General features: G+C 37.0%; 1 protein-coding gene across 3 annotated transcripts in view; it reads left to right on the top strand.

Annotated features, from left to right (window-relative positions):
• Positions 1–22,072, top strand: part of SOX5 (SRY-box transcription factor 5) — a 936,670-nt gene that overhangs the window by 609,021 nt on the left and 305,577 nt on the right. The window lies entirely within an intron of this gene.

A 22,072-nucleotide genomic window follows, 5' to 3' on the forward strand; every position in this document is an offset into this window, starting at 1 on the left:
GAAGGCAGCATAGCATCTTTGGCTGAAGCGTAAGCAGCAGACACACACAAATAAGGCTTTTAGGAACTTCAATACGGAGAATCAGCTAGTTGGCAGGGTGACAGGGCGCTCAGCTGCCAGTAAAGCCACCCTCACCTTTACACCATGGCTGCTGGGGCCGATGCCACGTTTCTGTGCCCTCTCTTCCTCTCCGCCTTCAAGCATGACAGTGCCGTTCACTTTAACCATATTCCACCACAAAAATGTGTCATCACACGTTCTCCCATTTTTAAAGACAGCTCTGATCCTGTTTAAGTACTTTTCTTTCTCTAGGAAGTTATTGTGCATCATAAATGTGCCTGGTACTGAAATATGTCCACTTGTTTATGTGATTACATTACTATATGGGGAGTTAAATCAGCAAGAAGAATCAGATGTCTTCTAATAGCTGTGAAATAAACACCAATCTTTGATAGTCACATTAGATTTAAATACTCTCATTCAGCATTTTGAAAGCCTTACAGGTAAAAAATTTAACTATTTGCAATATATATATATATTTTTTTTCTTTTACCAAGAATAATGTTTTAGCTAACATTTAGCACTTTATAGATTTTAAGCATGTTACATGTTAACTCGTTTAATTGTCACAGTATTCCAATGAGGTGTTATTATCCATCCAATCTTACAGGAGAGGGAACTGGGCTCAGAGAGTTTAAATAAATAGCTACTATGTAGGACGACCAGGCTTACCCAGGGAGTCTAGCTTTGGAATCCATGCTTACACACATTATAAGCTCTTCCCAAGAGCACAGGCATATTTCATTTCCGGCCAATTTTTTTTTTTTAATTTGGCAAGTTGAACCATGCTATCTATAATTTCCCCTTTCTCCCTCTACTGTGAGTTTATGTTACTAATGAAAATGAATATAACCTTCTGGCATCCCCTCAAAAAGGTAAAATTGGGGAAAGAAAGGGGGGAAATGGCACAGTGCAGTTCAAAGTGAAGATGCTGGACTCTTCATTTGACCTTGCATCACAGCTAAAGCTGTTTTCCTCTCAATATTATGCCCATTGCTCTCTCTCAGGAAATACCCTATTGAGAGTGCTTCTTGGTTTGGTTCTCTTGTGATACTATCATAAACATAACCACAAATTTGAAGGAGTGGACATAAATAATGATGACTGGAAGAAAACCACAGAGATAAAGGGGAGATTATTTTAAGTATTCTCAAGGGTGGATATAAGAAAGTATATTAAATTTTATACTGTAGTTGGGGGAGGGGATTCTGTGATGCATCACAGAATGTTTGGGAAAATGAAACCATTCAGTTTGTAATGGAATATTCAGTTCCACTAAATAAAATGTATGAACTGCCTACTTTATATCAAGTTGTTTTTTGGATAATATGCAAATAGATTCTAATTGGATACAACTCTCTCCTCAAGCAATTTCTTTTAGAGGAAAAGTTCTTTAAAAAAAGAGGTAATATGCAAATTAACCAACACACCCTCATAAGATGGCTGCCTATGACCAGGCCGGCAGGGGGGGTTAGTGAGGGATGACCAAATGACTGATCAGCAGGCTGTGTAGGGTGACCAGGCCAGAGGGGGACAAGTTGGGAGTGAACTAGTCTGCGGGAGGGGGGGGAGGGGAATTGGGGCAACTTGGCCAGCAGGGGGGGCAGTTGGGAGCAATTAGGTTGGCTGGGAGGGTGCAGTAAGAGGTGATTAGGCCAGTGGCAGGAGCAGTTAGGAGCCACCAGACTAGCTGGGAGGGGGTGACCAGGCAGGTGAGCAATTAGGAGCCAGCGGTTGAGGATTGTGAGATGGATATCCAACTGCTGGTTTAGGCCCGATTCCCGGGATTTGGCCTAAACCAGCAGTCGGACATTCCTCAAGGGGTCCTGGATTGGAATGGGTGCAGGCTTGGCTAAGGAAACCCCCTGCCCCCTGTGCACGAATGTCATGCGCTGGGCCTCTAAAATACACACACACACACACACACACACACACACACACACACACACACACAGTGTATATATGTATTCATTTCAAAGAGAAAGGGAGAGAGAATGATAGAAACATCAATGATCAGAATCATTGATCAGCTGCCTCCTACAAGCCCTCCTCTGGGGACTGAGCTTGCAACCTAGGTATGTGCCCTGACCTGGGATTGAACCATGGCCTCCTGGTTCATAGGTCAATGCTCAACCACAGAGCCCTACCAGCTGGGCTAGAGTAGAAGTTCTTAACTAGGATATATGGATTTCCTGAAAATGAATGGAGAATTCTGGGTATGAACACATGTGAGTAGGAATATGGTTTTCATCAGATATTCAAGTATACCTGTAACACAAATAGGTTAAGACCTGCTGTTCTACAAGTTAAAACAGTTTGAATACAAATTATTTTAGTTTTACTGACATAAAAACTCATAGTTTTCTCTTAATATATGTCCAATTGGTTTCAAAGTTTGTTTCTGCCTCAAACGTTTCTTGCTTCCCCCACCTTTTCATCTCCTGAGTAGGCAGTTGGGAGAGACCCCTATGTGATCTCAAATGTTCAGCCTCTTTTCTTCCTGGTCTTTCTTTCAATTCCCACTAGACTAGTTCCCCTGAGAAAGGAGTTGCATTATTTACCTGACTTTGGAATCCAACGCATGCCCTTGTTGCTTATAGTGTTTAGTCTAAAAGTCGTTCTTTCGGCATAACATTATATCGAATATATAGACTAGTAACGAACTATGGCTTAAGTCTCCTCTCCTGCCACATCCTGCCATGACACCAATGCTCCAGCCATCCGGGGATTTGATATATCTTCATAAACATACCGCTTTATTCATAAAGATGACACAGCTTTATTCTTTTCACCTGGAAAACCCCTCTTTTTTATATTTTACCTTCCCAGTGAAATGTGTATTTCCCACAAGACTGGGGTCAGAAAATGCTTCTTTTTAGATACTTTAATTGATCTCCCAAAGCGAAATAGTTGCTGCTTTATTCTTTTATCTATGACACTTGTTTATATCTTTTCTTATGGCCTGTATTATAATTTATGTGTTTACATGCCTGCTTTTCTATGCATTCCTTGAAGGCATAGTCATATATATATATATATATGTATATATATATATGTATATATATGTATATTTATGATATACAGTATATGAAAGATAATTAATTTATGATTACTGATTAAATGGCAGTGCTTATATAGGAGATTAAATATATTTTTTTTGGCTAAGTCATTAAGACACTTTTGATGGTGACTATGCTGAATTTCTAGTAATTTCAGAACTTAAAAGGAATCTACTAATGCAGTATAGGGAGAAAGAGGAAGTATGCCATAATAGCTATGATATATTCAACTATTAAGCTCAGTAAGTAATATTTTACCCATTTATCTAAATCATTTAATGTATTTATAGAGTTGTTATTCAACACAAATACTTTATATTTTTGTCTGGATACTAGGCCATTGTCATATTCACATAGCAGGTCTTTTTATTTCAGTAGAATTTTACATTTTCTATTTTTTTTCCTATTTAATATCTTTGAGAACTTAGAGACTATTTCATGGTCTTTATATCATACTAGAGGCCCGATGCATGAAATTCATGCAAGAGTAGGCATTCCTCTCCCTGACTGCTAGCACCAGCTTCCCTCTAGCACCACCCAGGACCTGGGCTTCCTTCTGGCTGCTGGCAGGCACCTGAGAGAGACCCAGGGTCCCCTTGCATCCCTGGCTTCGTCCCAGAAGGCTGTCCAGTCTAATTAGGATGTTATGTTTTATTATTATAGATAATTCAATTGGAAGGGGAAAAAGCTTTGCCAACTTCATTGCCAATTTATGTGTGATATTTGTACTACATTCTTAAATAAAAAGAAAGCTATTGAGAGGTCTACATTTTGTATTGCCTACATAGTTTGGAGACAAAGTAAAACAATAAGTAATCTTTGGAACAATGGCTCAAAGTTAGAGAGAGATGCTTTCAGTATAAAATTCAAGTTGGAAAATATTTCCTGAGGTCAAAGTTCTGTGCACTTGATAATTGCCGCCATATAAAAATGTTGAGTAATTAATTGGGATCCTTTGTTGATATTCAGGGTATGCACATGCTAATGTTTTGAATTGGGTTAGGCTTTCTGGAGTTGTGTTTCTTTCCTTATATTTTTGAGAAATAAACTAAGTTACTAACTAAGAGCCACTCCCCCAGATTGAACTGGTATGAGTACTCTGTGTCCTTCTCCTCTTGGATGGTTTTACTACTATGCAGAGTACACTATAGATGAACTGTATTTAGCATATTTTATACATATATTTATAAAGAACTGTCTGATTTCTAATCATTATAAGATGAGACACAGATAGTTGTAAGTCTGAAAAAGACAGTTGGTTCCTTCTCTGAAGCACTCTTGAGCTTGCCAAGCAATTAATAACAAAATTTGATTCTCATATAACCTTCAAAAAGATACAAAGGCAAGTCTGATTCTGACATGAATGGAAAGGCAGTCCCCAGCTTTATTTTTATGGAAGGTCTGATCTTCTGGCTCTGCTCCTTTAAGAAAAAATTTTTTTTTTCAATTTTGTATCATGGGTTTGCTGGGGCTCTCACTTCAGAGTCCCAGAGATAAGCAAGAATCACTAATTTCTGGCACATTTCTAATAATAGTTATGATATAGTTGGATTTATTTCATGATGTGAAGAACTGTTCATAGCATATATTCATGTCAATCAACATGATTATCTATGAGCACCAGAGGGAATCAAGTCTGAAAGGAAGTCAAGGAGAGCATTAGAGGCAGCTGGGGGACTCTGGTGGCCATTGTGGGGCTCACTTTCTCTCTTGTGACTTCAGTTAGTGATATTGTTGTTCTAGTGTCAAATGTGATGTGAAATGAAAGTCTTGACCACCTGTGGTTACTGAATTATCAGGTTTTTTGTTTTTCACAAAAAGCCTACTCTTATCTCAGCCAATCTTTCTTTTTGACTCATGTCTTTCTTGAGTTGAGTGAACAGTTTTATATAGGTGTAGAGTAGCTGCTCCCCAGGATTGGTTTTAAAAATGTAGGTATTTATTTTAACAATATAATAATTTATTAAAAATTAATTCAAGTTACACACTCTACAGACAGCGAATAATATATGAAATAAATTCTATGTTTGGGTGTAATTTTTTGACATTTAAAGAACTATTTGATTTAGAAATATGATGTTATAATATATTTTAATATCTCATTTACTGTGTATATTGATAACATTTTCCTGGAATTGTTAAGGAACTCAGGGCATATAATACAATAGGTTTAATGATAAACTTGATGTATGTTAATGTGTTTAAACCCTTTCAGGGACACATTATCATAAAGCAATATTCAGTGTAAATCAGTTTCTTTCTGAAGTTCATAACAAAAAGTAAAGGTGTTTTCTTAAGTTGATATAGTATAAAATTTGGAAATATAGCAGAGAATAAAGTATAGCAATTGCAACGCTGTAACATATGAAAAGCAAACTTGAACACTCCAATAATTTATTCAGTGCACACGACAGTGAGAGGCTTAGGCCCACTGTCAACTCCTGTGATTTTTATTTACCCAAAATAATTTTAATTGCCATATTATAGCTGTGCCTTGAAATACCCTTTATATAAATTTTGCTTATAATCTAACAGTCGTTAGTAATGTATTTTTGTTGTGTGACTAGAATAGTGTTATGTGTGAAGTACTGCTCGGAGAACTTATGAAGAAAAAGAGAAAAATACATGTGTTATTTAAAAATAAGTCACAGAATAAGACATTAATTATGGTATGGTAAAGATTCCTATTTTTATATGGTGGTTTTTATAAGCTTTAAAATGTCTGGTTACCTTTCTACATCAAACTTAGCATAAGTTATTGTGATAGCATAATGCATACCAGTATTAACACCAGTGTAGTTATTGTGCCAGTTCTAATAATGAGAATTTCATTGTTCAGGGAGAGCAGTCTCCTACACTCTAGACAAACTGTAATTACTTTTGAACGATGTGGAATGTGCTCAGTTTAATAGCATGGAGAATAGATTCAGAAAGATTCAGATAAAGTAAGCTTGGAAGCCATATGTGCAGTGTGGCGGTATAAAATTATGATAGTAGGCAGTATAATTCAACACACACATACTGGATTTCACACAGTTTATCTATAAACTGCTGTTTCTGTAAGAGATAGGTTTGCTTATCTGTACAAGGCCAATTCAATTGAGACGAGGTGAAAGTGGTGACAAGTCTGTATTTGTTTTTTTATGGTAAATTGATGTTTATCATACAATGAAATTACATTGTTACAACCATTGCTCTGTGAATGTTGTCAGAAAATACCACATGAAGCTGGTTATCTAGATATAATCCCAGGCTTGTGTTTGAATGTAAGTGGTTCCATTTTTATACTTGCATTGTTTCTGAAAATTACCCCCAAGGCTAGCAGGAATGAAGACATGTGAAAATCAATCCATTGGGGTCCCACAAAGCCATTGGATAAGCTGTGCAATAGATCGCTCTGTCCTATAACTATACAATTCCATTCTGCTTTTCTGGAATGGATAGGTGGCTGAGGAGGGTGTAATATCAAGTCCAGAAAACCTTGATTCATATGATGTGCACAGAATTTGCTGTTCAGTTGACAGTTAACGGAGCCTTGAGAAATCAGTGAATGTACTGTTATTTAAAAACTGCCTTTAGTGGAAGCTGTAAGATGGTTGAGGACACTTAATGAGGGTCTACTTGTTAGCACCACCCCACCATAGTGCTGAGCAGTGACAGGGGAATAAGTAAGAACTTCTAATGCTGTGGTAATGGGGGAACATGTGTTTGCAAAAGAAGATTTGTCCTAATGGAATTTAATGGCTTTTACTTAATAGGGAGTGTTATGAAACTATTCAACTCAATACAATGAATACCTATCAGCAAAGATACAGAAATAAATAAGAACTGGTCTCTTCCCTCATGTAGCTTCGTGTAAAGTGTGGAGGTAGGGTAAGCACAAAAGTCACTATCCTGTAGTATTAGAACCCTGATAGATAAGTGCAAAGGAGATTCACAGTTGAAAGATATCCCATTTGTGGGCATCAAAACCAAATTTATTTAAAATTGTCTCCACAAAAATGACCAGATATAATGCCAAGATATTTAAAAATATATTGCACATTGGGTACCTTGCCATTAATGCAAGGTATTTAATTTATAGTATAGTTTTGTTTGTGCCATAACATTTTTCCCCTGGAAGAAATAAATGTGAAAGAAAAAAAAAAAGAGCAAGTTAAAATAATATTGAAGATAAAAGTTCACTCTCAAGGTCTGACTATAAAAGGTGGGAAGATTAGTAAGAGGTGCATCTCACATTCATAAGCATAAAAACAACTATTTCTGTTATTTGAACCTTTGCTATTTCCTTTCTTTATCTGACCTTGAATGACATGGGCTGAATGGTGATCTACTTGGCTAGGATACTAGAAGGAGCAGGGGCACTAAGAAGCTATGCTAGGAACTTACTTGAATGGTGTTCCTGGTTTTCTGGAATGGATAGGTGTTCATCTTTCATCTCATTTGTTATTCTGGGACCTGCATAATCCTTTGTACTTTGGTGTTAAAAATAATGGAAAATTTGGGAACCAAGTTTCATTCTCTATCTTACATGTTGGGTTTTCAATTCTTCCTCAGTTTCTTCCTTTGGTTCATTTCCTCCTTTGCTTCTCTGGTTTCTGTCTTTCGATTTGCCTCTATCAAAAACATTCTTAATGGATCCTCTTAAGGATCTCAATGGAGCCATTATGAGGAAGAGAGACAGAGTGGGAGAATCAGCATTATTGTGCACAGATATATACTTCCTTCTTATTTGCATATATTGCCCTTTGGGGATTTGCCAAACCCCCCTGCAGTAGGTCTGGGCTTCTCATACTGTGTGTGATTAATGGATCAGTTGGTTCTGTGATAAAATTTTCATTGGTTTTTAGTAAACAGGGGCAGTGTAGAGAGTTCTTTACAAAACTATATTTCCCCAATTTATTCAGATTATATTTGTTTACTTTTCTCTTCTGAGCCAGTTGATAGTAAGTGACAAGTTTATTTTTAGTGTCCTTACTTGGGGGGAAAAAACTCCACTTAGAATTATGTATTAGTTCCCAAATTTCTTTTAAATTGTACTTATCAGTGAATCCAAATGTCTGTCATCTAGTGCTTTAGTGGATTCCTATGCCTTTTGTGTATCCAGGCATGTGACTGACCAGGAATCAAACCATGACCTCCTGGTTCATTGGTTGACACTCAACCACTGACTCATCCTGGTCGGGCTTCATTCAGTTCTTGATTGTTTCTTTAACTTAGTTGTTTTTTGTCTTCATATTTATTTCGTAAGGGATTCCAAAAATGGGAATTTTGCAGTGTTGGTGCTGAAATTCTAGGAATTAGAGTGAAGTCTACAACACTCAGCAACTCAGTTGCTAATGAGACCTGAAAATCCTAGGTAAGAAAGAGGGAATATGCTAATTGACTGTCATGCCCTCCACAAAGATGGTGGCACTCTCAGCCAATAAGGAGGGAATATGCCAATTGACTGCCACGCCCTCAAAGATGGCAACACCCACAGCCACAAGATGATGGCACCCAGTCCCCTCAGCCCCACTGGGGTGGCATCCATGAATGGCACAACTGGATCTGCCCAGGGTCTGGCCACTCTGTGCTCCTGCCTCCAGAGTCCCCTAGTTTCCTCAGCACCCCAGCTGCCCAGGGCTGGCCCGAGGCACAGGCAAGCCTCAGATAGCAGCTGCTCAGCCGCCTATGGCAGGTCTGAGGCATAGGAAAGCCTTGGATGTCAGCTGCCTAACCTCCAGGGCAGCCTGACGCTCAGGTAATCAGGGCTGACTGAGGCTTGTGCTGCCAGCAGTGGCAGCAGCAGAGTGTGGTGGGGGCATCTCCTTCCCCTGATCACCTCCTGCTCCTAAGGGCTCCCAGACTGTGAGAGGGGGCAGGCCGGGCTGAGGGACCTCCCCCTCCAGTACATGAGTTTTCATGCACCGGGCCTCTAGTATTTTAAATAATACTTACCCCATATTTCCTCTTGGCAACACCGCTCAATACAACTATCCACTGTACCTAAAAAGGGAAAATATATTTGTATAGCAACTTCTTTGTATCTGAAACTTAAGTCATAAGGAAGTATTAGATTTTCATCGGTTTTTTTTTTTCCTCACGTTGACAATTAGACTCATATAGCTTTCTCTTTTAAAAATACAAAGGCAAATACCTGGATTTTTGAGGGTGGGGATACATTAAAAAAATAGAAAGGAATTTCATATGATAGAAAAATCTAATAGGAAGATTGGGGGAAAGTATTTTCAAGATAAATGATTCTTTAAGAAAAGACAGTCTAAATTTAAAATGCTTAGAACACTATTGGTACCACAGTAGGTGCATGTAAAAGCCTATATAGCTCTAACTGGTTTAGCTCAGTGGACGGAGTGCTGGCCTGCAGACTGAAAGATCCCAGGTTTGATTCCAGTCAAGAGCATGTACCTTGGTTGTGGGTACATCCCCAGTAGGGGGTGTGCAGGAAGCAGCTGATGTTTCTCTCTTATTGATCTTTCTAACTCTCTATCCCTCTTTCTGTAAAAAAAAAAAAAAAAAAAAAAAAATCAATAAAATATATTTAAAAAAATAAAAGCCTGTATAATTTTGTTAACCGGTATCACCCCAATACATTCAATGGAAATGTTTTCTTTAAATAAATATAAGCATTAAATGTGTTTAAATCCTTTACTTCCTCCACAGCCCTGAGATGCCCATAATCGCTACCAGCATTACAGCTGCTTGAAAACGGAATTCATGACAGTAGTTCAGTATGCTGCTAGTTTTGATCATCTCGTGCCTGTTCCCCAGGTTTCTTGTTTTAGAAAGTAAATTTCATAGTTTTCTTTCTTCTACTAGATATGAGTAGTGGGGGTTTCTTTGGTATTTTAAATGGGACATAAATATAAAGTTAAGTTGGCAATTGCAATTTGTCCCTTTGGTTACATATCTTCTTTGCACAAAGGCCACATGTGTGTGTATGTGTTTAATTTCTTATAGGCCATTTTTAGGAACGACCTATGTGAACAGATGAGGTGTGAATGCAGGGAGAGAAGCCTTGGCCAGCGCTGCCACACTGACATCACATGATAAAGTCAGTGAACGCAAGTGACTGGATTTTGTGTCTTGTTTAGTCAAGGCGGCTTCTGTGGCAGCACAGCAAACAATGTTATCATTATATAGAGAAGCAGTGTTTACTTCAGTGTCTCTTTTTAGCTCTTAAAAATCCAGCCTGTCTCAAGATAAAACAGTGAATCTTGCTGGTCGATATTCCTAAACGAGAAAATACTATCCTAAGGGTTAATAAAACATTTCAAATGAAGGTAGGATATGAAAAGGGGGCCTAATTTCAAAGGCACTTGTTTAGTAGCTTTGCATGCATATACACATATAAAATAGATACCATGTTAAAAAGTCAAAACCTAAATTAATGGGTAGCATAAAATAAAGTACAGTAACTTAGAGTTTGACAGTTAATAAATACTTAAACTTGGTAATCACCTCACCTGCCATCCTGGACCCCACCCTCTATGTAAGCATATCTGAGATTCTGTATCTGAGATTCTGATTTCCCTAGGGTATCCAGTAGAACATACCAAGCCACTTTTAGAGTCATGGGTGAATATATCTTCCAGTCTAGCTTATCATTGCAACTCAAATATGGGAGATTTACAATAACTTGCCAAATGCCAAACAAACATCAAATTTTGGAATATACCCAGTAATTTTTTCAGAGCCCTGGGTACTCTTTAGAATATGATATTTAATAATTACTAATAATAGAAATGTGTGATGAGTCATGTTTTCTATGTATCAGCCATCTTATCTTTACTAGCCAGTTTTTATGTCAACCCAGTTGTCCAGTAACTGACTATCTCCAATGTATCGATGAAAATGACTCTTGATTAAAGTGATCTGTCTAATAGGTAAGTGTTTGCATTCATGACTTCAGAATCCAAGCTCTGAATAATTGTGCCTACTGCCTTTCCCCTCCTACAAACATTAAAATCATCTTTATAGTTTATCAGAATTATTTATTTTAATCGTCTTTAGAAATTCCTGTGGTAAATCCTTGATTATTCTACCTTAACACAGAGACAACTTGGTTTTTAAAATCATTTTAGAAGAAGTCAAATGGACCAAGAGATTTAACTATTTCAGGAGGTTTACTGGAAGTTTTTTCCTTAGGATGTTAGGCAATATATGGTATTCCAAAGAATTATTTGCTAAGTCTTTCACATGAAGATTACTGTTAATCTGTACTCTGGCCATACATGCATAGTGTTTTAGCTCATGACTGCTAGTGAAAAAAATTACTGGGTATATTCCAAATTGTATGATTTGATGTTTGTATGGCATTTGGCAAATTATTGTAATTTTCTGTACCTTGTTTTTGCCATCTGTAAAATGGGGATGAGAACGATTGCATCTCACTTACAGGGTGCTTATAATGTTTAAAACCAATACATATAAAGCACTCTGGTGCCTGGAATATAACTTAGTACATGTTACTTATTGGTTAAATAAATGTCTACATTCTGTGATCCTGGAGAAAGATAGAACAGTGTATATACATGTCATACGTTTTTCATTCTTATAAATTTAATTAAGCTACAAGAGGGTTGTAAGTTCAAACCATGTATCCGGTTGGGGCCCGGGTGGGAGACTACCAATCAATGTGTCCCCTTGTCTCTCTCATTTCGATGTCTCTCTCACCCACCTTCCACTTTCTGGGGGGGGGAAATCAATGGAAAAAAATATCCTCACTCCTTTAGTGATAATCAAAATATATCTAAACATTGCTTAAGTTTACTTGTGTGAATATCCTAGAGGCTACATAATGATTTTCATTTAGGACATGGCTAATGAGGTTCCTGTTGATTACTATCATTTTATTAGCATATCAACTTTTTTGTTTTGTTTGTTTACATTTCAGTACACTTTAAAATTTCTGTTTTATTTCAGAAAATTTTGAGGTACTCTGTGGAATTCAGTTCTTTATTGAGTAGTATAATATTAGTTGCTTTTTAGTCTTTGATCATTCACTTCTGTTGACCCGAAAAGGGCAGCTTGCAGTGTTTAAAATAGGATGTGGTATGGAGAAGAGGCATAATGCAGATGGATTTGTTACTGGTGGAGTGCTCTCCATGTCCCCACCTGCAGCAGGTGGAAGTGGGCCTCTTGGGATACAATGGGAATAAGAATTCCCTGAGGCTTCCACAAAAGAATGAGACACCATGGAAAGTTTTATTTCTGTGGAATTAAACCTCTGGGTTTCGAAGATCTCATCTCCCTCCATTCTCCCTAGGAAAAAGTCCCATTTTGTCTTCAGAGGGCTAAGATCAAAGTCATTATCCACAGTTTCTGCTCTTTATTTGCCCAACATTCTGCTAGTTTGTGATCCTAGCTGCAGTCCATTGCGTGTGGGATACACATGGCCATGGACCATGTGCTTCTAGGGCCACAGGGCTATGGGAGTGAAAGGAAGCAAGAGTGAAGCCAGAAGAGCAAGAAAGAGAGAGAAAATTCCTTGTTTCTGGTTTAAAACTCACATCTTATCCAATGGATCCTTCAGGATTTCCCATTCTTGCAGAGGCTCCATCTCTCAGCCAATGATCTTTGTTCCCAGGCTAGATTGACAGGCAAGAACCTTCCCTACATCATTAGAACTTCACTGCATGCACCCGTCTTCCTCTTCATCATGTCCCTTCCCCAGTGATCAGCAGGGAATGGACCAATGGTTCCCTGGGGAGTATGAAGCCACAGCTGCCCAGGTGACCAGGCTTATAATGTCTGGCCTCCCCTTTGCTTCTTTCCTGTTATTAATATTCACTAGGTAGTTATGAAAGTAACCAATTTATTTATTTTTTAAAAATATATTTTATTGATTTTTACAGAGAGGAAGGAAGAGGGATAGAGAGCTAGAAACGTCGATGAGAAAGAAACATCGACCAGCTGCCTCTTGCACACCCCCTACTGGGGATGTGCCCGCAGCCAAGGTACATGCCCTTGACCGGAATCAAACCCGGGACCCTTCAGTCTGCAGGCCGATGCTCTATCCACTGAACCAAACCGGTTTGGGCTGAAAGTAACCAATTTATATAGCAAGTCTACCTGTCAGAAATCTGATGTGTTGTATCTAACACTGTCACACCTAAAATACGTACATCTCTAGCTGCTAATTCTTGATGCTTAAACATACCTCTCTGCCTTTGTTTTAATTGTTAAAACTTTGACTTGTTACTTTCCTAATGGGTTTCATCTTTTTTATTTCCTGTCATATACACTCTTCCCTGTGCACTTATGTCCTCTTCAGTGATTCTATAATTATTTTTGTTTTACATAGATAGAAACATGTTTTTCCTCCTTTTTTACATATGGTGTTTTGCTTCATGCAGAGAGAACGACACAGATGACGTGCTTTTAAAAATCCAAATTTGATTCCATTTTGCATTTTTATAATCCTGAATGTCTCCAAAATGTCCTTACCTAAGGCACTTCATAGTTTCATTACTAGATTTATACCAGTAAGGATGCATCAGCTTTCTTAAGGATAATCTTTAAGGAGAACTGAGTAAGACAAGCTTTGAAAACTATCATTCTTAGGAAAGTAAATCTGGAATCACGAAACATCAGTTTAATCTTTCCCCTTGACAATTTAACAGGACAGATTGAAATATCAAAGCCGACGCAAGTGGGATCAATGGATTATCTCAGTCCCTGGCTACATTCTCTTAAATTGGGGGACTTGACAGAGTGGTTTTGAGAGGGATATGTATTGTGTGTTCCTTGTCATGTGCAGAGCATTAAGTTTTCAGAGCTTAGGACTGAGTGGATGTGGTTTACCTGGACATGAAGCAGAGAGAAAGGGATTGGGAGGGAATGAAAGAGAAAAGGAGTGGCTACAGGAAGAACAGGGTAGAGAGATTTACATGTAAACTCAGGGGGCTTTGTCATGGCAATTGTATAAAGTGATATACAGTGCAAATCGACTTGAGCATGTCCCTGGATAGCAGGCGGTTTACAGCCCCCACGAGCAGAGATTACTGCTTTATCTTGTCATACTAAATTAACATGGCAGCTCATTGTTAAACAGTGGTGACCTCTTCATCTGGGGAAATGGCTGCCTAGAAGAAAGGTGGTATTTAAGTCTCTCTCTTCTCTCTCTCTCTCTCTCTCTCTCTCTCTCTCTCTCTCTCTCTCTCTCTCTCTCTCTCTCTCTCTTCTTACATCCTTGAAGTATTTGCAGGTTAGACTGTAGCCATTTTTAAATTATTGTAGAGATAATTTTATACTAAGCTGACAAAAGATAGATGCAGTTAGATAAAATGAAGACTTTGGGTAGAATAATAAGATTGCACTTATCCTATGTTTGGGTAGAATAATAAGATTGCACTTATCCTATGTTCTAAACATGCCATGCTATCTTTATACATTGATACAATGGGATTAAGAATGCAGGTGCTGCCACTTAATTCTTTAATATTCTACATCTAGCCTATTCATTTATGTAAGAGTTAATTTCTAGACTTTGTATTAAGAGTCTCATTTCAACTGACAAGTGAAACTCCCTCTTAACCATTTGTTATAAGAGTAACATTAGGTAAGCTTCACATTTTCAACTTGAAATGTGCCAAGAATATTCACCATCCTTTGCTCAACCTTGAACCAGGACAACACTGTGGAGTGGAGATGGGTGGCTTACTCTTAAAGGTCCCTCTCAGAAAATGTCTGTTCAAAGCACATTAGGCATCTACTACCAGTTCCTACTTCTTTTTTCTTCTTTTCTTTTGGCCCCCTAGGGTTCGAGTTGAACAATAGTATTGATATAGGACTTCAGGGAGTTTTACACATAGTCTGCCTTTTCAAAGCATTTTCTCATTATTTTTTGAACTAATCCTTTCCTTTAGGTTCAGTTTTAACATAGCTCCCTGGACCGTATGTTCAGATTCAGCTGAGTTTTTGGACTCACCTCGTGTCTCTTCAGGATCATCTTAGTGTCTGGATATCTTGGTATCATCCCTTCATTCTATCTCCCCTTCTAAAAGTTCCGCTTTTGGTTCAATTCTCTTCTGTGTTGCTTCTTGTAATATTGCAAATTTCTCTTCTACAAAACAGACCATCAGCTAGTAGTGCAACCTATCCTGTCTTTGCCAGATCTCCTCTTTCCATTCCCTTTCATTTCAGGCTTATTTCACTGAGCATAATACTCTCCAGGTCCCTCCATGCTGTATCAAAGGTTAAGAGACCCTCCTTTTTTATAGCTGCATAGTATTCCATGATGTAAATGTACCACAACTTTTTGGGCACTTGGGCTGTTTCCAGATTTTACATATTGTAAGTTGTGCTGCTGTGAACATAGGGGTGCACATATTCTTTCTGATTGGTGTCATCTAGCTTTTCAAATTTGCTTCATGAATCTTTAAATAAAATTCACCCAAATGTGCTTTATACAGCCCTTCCACAGTAGAAGTAATCCTTTTCCAGTAGGTTTCTTGTACCAAAGAAACCTCAACAATCAGAAATAAGGGTTTATTTGATTTACCAACAACTATTACAAGGAAATTGGTGTATATGCGAAGAATTCACAAGAGGTGTGGATGAGAATGATTTTCTTAGCTGGGAAACATACAGGCTATTTGGTACTTTATAATAAAGGTTTGTTAACATGTAAACAACTTGGTGTTTGTTGTTGTTGTCAGCAATGACATTGCAGTTAATTCTTGGCCCTGGAATCAAATGCTCAGAGATATTGTTTTAATGAAAAATGAAGATATTACCCAGCAGGCATGGCTCAGTGGTTGATTGACAAATAAAACCAGAAGTCACAGTTTGATTCTTATGGGGGCATATGCCTGGGTTGTGGTCATGATTATAGGGAGTGTAGGAAGCAGGCAATTAATGATTCTCTCTCATCATTGATGTTTTATTTCTTTCTCCCTCTCCCTTTCTCTCTGAAGTCAATAAAAATTATATATTTTTAAAAAATGCTGATATCAATGCCAAAACCGGTTTGGCTCAGTGGATAGTTGGCCTTTGGACTGAAAGGTCCCAGGTTCAATTCCGGTCAAGGGCATGTACCTTGGTTGCAGACACATCCCCGGTAGGGGGTGTGCAGGAGGCAGCTGGTCGATGTTTCTCTATCATTGATGTTTCTAGCTCTCTATCCATCTCCCGTCCTCTCTGTAAAAAATCAATAAAATATATTTAAAAAATTAAAAAATAAAAATGCAGATATCAAGCTTGAGTTACAATGAAACGTAAAAACACACACCACTTTTCCCATTAGCTAAAATATCACTTTTAAAAAGGATTTCATTTAATTTTTAAAGCTGTCTCATGGGAAGAAAGTAAGATATTTAACTAAACTTTGCTAATATTTTATAAGTTTAGTGAATTTGAAAATGAAAGTCATCTTGATTGTGCATATGGTAAAACATGTATTCTACTGGTATAGCTTTAATATGAAGACAATCTACTGGAAATATTCATCATCCCTTTGATTCCCAGGGTGCATTTGATTAACTTGTTTGGCTAGATTTGGCCTCCTTTTCTTGTAGTTCTATGCAGCCTTCAGCATTCTTTTGAAAATAGTAATCTTCCCAATTATTCTAAAATTAAAGATGTATTAATAGGTTTGTGATAGATCTCCCATGCTATAGAGAAACTAGTCACCAAATAGTATAGTGAAATAGTAATATGATCATATAAATGTATACTACATATCTGTGATTTTCTAGTCCAAGAAAATTATAGGGAAATTTTTTTAAATTCATTTTTTTTATAGTTCTGCCAGTCTGTACCCAAGACAGATACTCAGGTTTGACTATTTTTGAATTCCTTGTCTCATCTCAAACTACAAAAGTCACTATATTTCCAGGTGTTGTTATAACAAATAGTATAACTTCTAGAATAAGAGAAGTAGTCTGGATATATGTGTGCTTGTGCTTTTGGCTATTCTTGATAAAATCTCATAAAAATCATTAGTCAGCAAGTTGAAGGTATAGAAGTAGATAAATATAACATGTTCAAAAGATTCAGTGAGAATAAATGCAATGACACTTGTGTTAAATCAAGCTCTGCAAAGATGCTATACTGCCAAATGTTCTTAGAATAATCAGGAGAAAGAAAAATTAGGGAGAAAATCTACTGTAGTAGACAGAGCCATCTGACCCATTAGGCACTGCTGACCCAGTGCCAGGACCCTTTCAAGGCCATTGCCCATGTTTTGGCTTCCTTTCAAATCAGAATAGGAAAAGTGAACTTTTAAGTTGAAGAAAATATCTATATAATTTTAAACCAGTGGAGTCATAAAATGTATTTTAAAATATTCGATTTTATGTAGGTATGTATGTATGTATTCGTTTGCATTTACGGAGAGAAGTAGTTATAAAGGCAAAAATGCATAGGGCCCAGGAAAGTTACGATGTGGCCCTGGTGGTGGGTAAAACACTTAAAACCATTTTGAAAAAAAATGTTCAAAGATGACTTTTCTATAGAGCCCTTGCCACTTTCCTTCTTTGTCATCATCAAGCCTCATACCCACTCATTGGCATCCCATGCTTAATCATTCTGTGTATGAAATTGGAATGCCATTTTTATTCTGGGTCACTTTGTTATCATAATCTTTTAGTAGTTTAAATTGTGATATTGACCAACTAATCTCAGTATTCATCTATTATCTAGTCCAAAACAAAGATCAATTTATTTATCAGTTTAGAGCCATGTTAATTAATTTGTATATTGCAATACAATTAACACTAAGACAAAACAGATTTAATAAAAAATGAAAACGAAAAAGATGTTGTTTTCTTTCCACATCCTTTTATTTATTCATTATATGATAGGTTATTCAGATATAATGAAAAAGCAAAAGCTACTATCCACAAGAAATTATTTATAATTGAGATGTTTTTAGTTTAATATATGAACTCTCCATAGGCATTGAGTTTCTTTAAATATTTCTCTTCAAGATATTGTTTATTATTTTTGAGGAAAACATTTACCTTCAAATTTTTATTTTATAATTTAGAAAAGAAACAGTCTCTTCAGCTAATTTTGCACAGTTAAGTATTTTTGCAGCATTCAAATAGCTACAGATTTTCATGGTGGATAAAGGGATTTTTTACATGATCCCTATAATTATGAAGAGATTTCCTTAGAAAAAGAAGTGCCTCATTTATGTATCTCTACAGGAAAAAGAAGTCATCGTAGTAAATTTTCTACAAGTAGCAATAGTGAAAAATGGAAAGACCAGTGCATCCAGAAATCATAACTATCTGAATACAGTAACACCACTGGAATGGCACAAATCCAATTTAGAATGTAATTTGGTGCAACTCTTGTTTTTAAGTTCAAATACCTGGTCTATATAGTTAGAGGGAAAAAGTAGGCTGAATAGTTATCATGGGCTTGTGAAAAGGACCTTAGTTAGACCTTATAAGTTAGCTGTGGGGTTGGACTTTGCAAGTGCATTTACATAAGTTTTCTGGTGTAGACTAAGTAGTTTGAACTATTAGCATTTTTTAATTTATAAGCTTTATGTATATATATATATATATATATATATATATATATACACACTCAGAATAATCTTTTTATTTTAATTACTCAGAATTCGCATTGTTACATGCTTTCTTGTCTAGAGGAAGCATGGACAGAGTTAGAGTTTGTAATTGTTGGGGAAGCATGTTAAGATATGAAAGACCTCTATATTTATCATGGAACCCCCCCTCAAAAAAATTAGAACCTTTGGTACAGAAATAAAGTTTGAAAATCAGGTATAATCCTCACTATACTTACACTTCTACCTCATTCTCCCATCTCCATAATTTCCATTTGTTCAAGATGCTTCCTTAATATTATGTTAAATCAATGAGAAAATTTTCAACTTTCCTTTTCTTATGGAAGCAATTTTCAACTGGTATGATGCAATAATTTTTAAAACACACAGTACCTGACTAGTCTCAGGCACTGACCTCTTTCCTCTGAGATTGTCAAATAAAAAATGATAATAGCCAACACAACAATAGCCTTTCCTTGTGAATGATTCAAAATTATACCTATTTTTTGTTCCATTGGAAAAAAAATCTTTTGTTGATTAAGTAGTTACTTTATGTGTGCCATGAGATGAAAAAGGTTGAAATTTTCTGACTTCTATATACCATATTTTCTGGCATATAAGATGACCCCCTAATTTTACAGTTAAAACATAGGTTTAGGGCTATATTCGCTGTATGACTACCCCCCACTTCCGAGGCAATACCAGTTCTTTTTTTAATAGACCGCCTCTCTGACTCTGGCCAATCTGAGCAGGCTTTTTATGCATGCAAATTATACATGTTCTGTACCCGAAGCTACACTGTGTTCTAGTAAAAAGCCTGCTCAGATTGGCCAGAGTCAGAGAGGCGGTCTATTAAAAAAAGAACTGGTATTGCCTCGGAAGTGGGGGGTAGTCTTATACAGTGAATATAGGCCTAAACCAATGTTTTAACTGTAAAATTAGGGGTCGTCTTATACGCCGGAAAATACGTTATGATTTCCTTCATTATATTTTCAATTACTTTTTTTCCTGAGCCTTTGTCTCATTCTAAACATCCTCTATATTAGCCTGCATTTCAGTACTTTCTTTCTAATATTATAGGCACCTAAGTACATTATGGGTAATGGTAAAATAGGAGAAAATTGACCCAAAGGATTTGGTAATATTTTACCAAAATATTTAATGCCTCATTCTTCAGTGGAATGACAAGGGAGGAAAGACAATTCAATTAAACTAAGATTTATTGAGTATCTCTTATCTATATAATATATTGAATGCAAACCTGAAAAGGGCACATTTTCACATTCTGGAAACTCAATCTGGTGGGGAAAATGGATACACACATACATCCTAATTAAGGCTTTGATAATATTGTGGAATACAGATAATATTGAGTGTTATAGTGGAATAATTTATGATATCTTATGGAAATGTATGGGTAAAAAACATTTTATGGCTAATAAAGAAAGCGTATTGCTAAGTAAATGGTTCCCCAGCAGAGCTTTGCAAGTGTGGACTGGGTTGCCCAGTCAGTATGGCTCAGTGATTGAGCACTGACCTGTGAACCGGAAGGTCACAGTTCAATTCCTGGTGAGGGCACATGCCTGGATTTTGGGCTCAATCCCCTGTGTGTGGCATGCAGGTGGCAGAAGTCAATGATTCTCTCTCATCATTGATGTTGTAAGTCAAATTTCATATTAGGTGTATATTTGTATGTATTTTAAAAATTATCTTTGTTATTTATACCCACCTAAAGATTAATTTACAGATCTGCTTTTCCTAGTAAGATTTGTTATTGTCCATTTGCTGGTGACATGTTGCCTAGGGAAGAAACGTATCCCTTTCCATAGGGGTGGCCTTAAGCCATATACTCCATTTCAGTGGCGGAAAATAGCACAGATTCTGAATATATCTTACTATAAATACAGATTTTTTAAATGTGGATTATTTAAAGGAAGATAGAATGATAATAGTTTTAGAATGATTAAAGAATAAAGATAGCCCTGACCTGTTTGGCTCACTGGATAGAGCATCGGCCTGAAGACTGAAGGGTCCCAGGTTCCATTCCAGTCAAGGGCCTGTACCTTGTTTGTGGGCACATCCCCAGTAGGGGGTGTGCAGGAGGCAACGTGTTTCTCTCTCGTCGATGTTTCTAACTCTCTATCCCTCTCCCTTCTTCTCTGTAAAAAAGCAATAAAATATATATTAAAAAAACAAAACAAAACAAAACTAAAGGTAAGACCTATTGTGTTTTCTTCTATTTGCCACTTACAGGCCTATAGACTTTAAATCTGGCATTATATTTTCAGTGTCCTTTAGTCTACAACTCTCATTTTGACAAAGGAAAATTAAAGTTCATAGAGGTTAAGAGACTTGTCTAAGATCAAAAGTAGTGATTTTTGCTTCACCGAGTGACAGATAATGTTGGTGCCACCCTAAAGAAGAAAATGACAGTGAGCCAAGAGCAACAGCTGGTTTGGGTAACAGAATTCTGAGTTCACATTTATATATGTTAGGTTTGAGATACTGAGGTATTTAGGTGGAAAACAGATTATTGGAAATATGTGATTGAAACTTTCCTGCCAAGCCATGGAAATGTGAAAGTACCTGCCTAGCATGTAACTTTTGAAATTGTGAATTTAAGAAGAGTCATTTATTCCACGCAAATATCCCTCGAGAAATTACAATTCGAAAGGAAGTAAACCTAAAGCATACTTTAAAGCTTGAAGTTGTATTGAAACAATCAGGGAAGTGAGAAAATAAGGAGGCCGTGACCTGGGGAAAGCAAAGAGTTAAATCATGGCTGTGTCACTAAGTGGAGGGGAGAGCGATGATAAATAAGTTTCTGTATCATCCAAAGGAGTTCTATTTTTTTTTTCTGAAAGCAGTGTAGAAGCCACTGAAAGCTCTTTAATACAGAATGTTAAGATTATAACCCTAAGAGAGAGAAAAGTAGATGATTTTTATGGCTGTTGGATACATTTTAGAGGATTTAAGATCAAAACAGGCAGTGCCTGAGATAGGAATGAACAGCAGACTGTGGGCCATCAAAAACAGAGGAAAAGAACTGTTTGGTAGTCGAAACAGTTTGAAGACATTATGAACAATGTTGGATTTGACTGTTAGAAGGAGTTTTTTTTTTATTTTTATGGATTTCAGAGAGGAAAGGAGAGGGAGAGAGATCTATAAACATCAACAATGAGAGAGAATCTTTGATTGGTTGCTTCCTATATGCCCCAAGCTGGGGATGGAGCAACCCAAGCATGTGCCCTGACCAGAATCAAACTGTGACCTCCTGGTTCATAGGTCGAAGCTCTTAAACACTGAGCCATGCAAGCTGGGTTTAGAAGATTATTTGTATTTCCTCTGGGACTTGGTTTGGTGTGTTTTGTTTTTTTTAAAGACACGTAATTAATGAATTTTATATTTATGCCTCCTCAGTGTGTGTTGA

The sequence above is a fragment of the Pipistrellus hanaki genome, assembly GCF_964339955.1.
Source record: "Pipistrellus hanaki genome assembly, chromosome: 3".
Lineage (NCBI taxonomy): Eukaryota > Metazoa > Chordata > Mammalia > Chiroptera > Vespertilionidae > Pipistrellus > Pipistrellus hanaki.